Below are 1,355 nucleotides of genomic sequence, written 5' to 3'. Positions count from 1 at the left end.
GCCCAACCCAGTTTAGGGGCCCCACGGCCGCCGCAGTAACAAATTGTTCAAAAACACGTGCACAGCTCACCCGGAGAGGGACGAACTTCATATGTAACATTTTCTGATGAATTGTGCGCCGGTAATAAAGACGTGTATCATCCTGAGCCGGGAGTGCCCCTTAGGCGGAGTCACCCGCCCTGTATCCGGGCGGACAATAATAACACTTACAATAATTCTTAACAGTACACTGCTGTTCAGGAGGTTTATTCCTAATTTCGGTGACACAGGCAGTCCCCATAAAGAGGATCTCCCATTGCAGCCCGTGCATTGTGGGGATTCCCTGTGAAACAGGAGTCCCCGTTAAAGGAATTCCCCCTTTACAGAGGACTCTCAGCACAGAGGAGCCTCCCCCAGGCCGAGCCCACCGGGATGTGGCCGGAGGCCCGGGTCTGGCCGGACGCAAGTCCCTGTGTCCACAAAAAATCGCTTTCCCGTCTCGTATGCAGGGACAGAGGGAAGCCGAGCGATCCGCTGGCAGCCTGGGCTGGGCTGGGGATGGCTTTGAGCCCTCTCAGAGTCACTCCCTGCCCCAAAGCAAAGCCCCTCCTCCTGGATTTAAGCCCACCAGCCCCAAGCATTAACGCACAGCGTTTATCTAAGGAGTCGCGTCTGGAAAAGTCCATACAAACACTGCCGGACTAATCATTAACCCTCATAAAAGGCACGTAACTATGATTAACCCAGTGACACAGATCGCGGGTGATTAAGTGCGTTGCCCAAGGCCGTGCAGTGAAGCAGTGGCAGAGGCTCAGCTCCCTCAGGCAGTGAGAAATAAAGATTTCAAGTGAAAAATAAAGAATGCCAATTTTTTATTACTTTATTGAACAGAAACTGAGAAGGCAGGGTTTGAATTCTCCTCTCGCTGGCCTCACAAGCATTATTTTCCACTTACAGCTTCAATTTATAGCAGTTTTGTGGCAGCAGCAAAGAAAATAAGGAGCTGGGAGGAGCTGGTGCTGCATTCCCTTGGCTCCACTGCTTTGTCTGGAGTTCATCGATCAGGTGCTGCCATTAGTATTTTCTTTGCTCAAACGGTTATGCAATTGGAGAATAGTTATTACATTTAATTATGAGATGTTACATATTAGTGTGCAACACAGAACAGTTATTACGTATTAAAACAAGCAAATGGGTGGATGATATGGCTTGTTATTGGGAGTTATGGGCATTAAAACGATCAGTGTTAATTTTTACCTCACTGAACAGAATCACCATTCCCTTGACATGGCAGATAATCCCTTTAAGCTTCAGTTGGCTCATACATTCACATAACTTTACTCAAGAAACACCTTTCCTCATCCCTGCTTGGCCAC

Source organism: Corvus brachyrhynchos, unplaced genomic scaffold (assembly GCF_000691975.1).
Source record: "Corvus brachyrhynchos isolate BGI_N302 unplaced genomic scaffold, ASM69197v1 scaffold309, whole genome shotgun sequence".
Classification (NCBI taxonomy): domain Eukaryota; kingdom Metazoa; phylum Chordata; class Aves; order Passeriformes; family Corvidae; genus Corvus; species Corvus brachyrhynchos.
Note: the sequence above shows the minus strand (reverse complement) of the source record.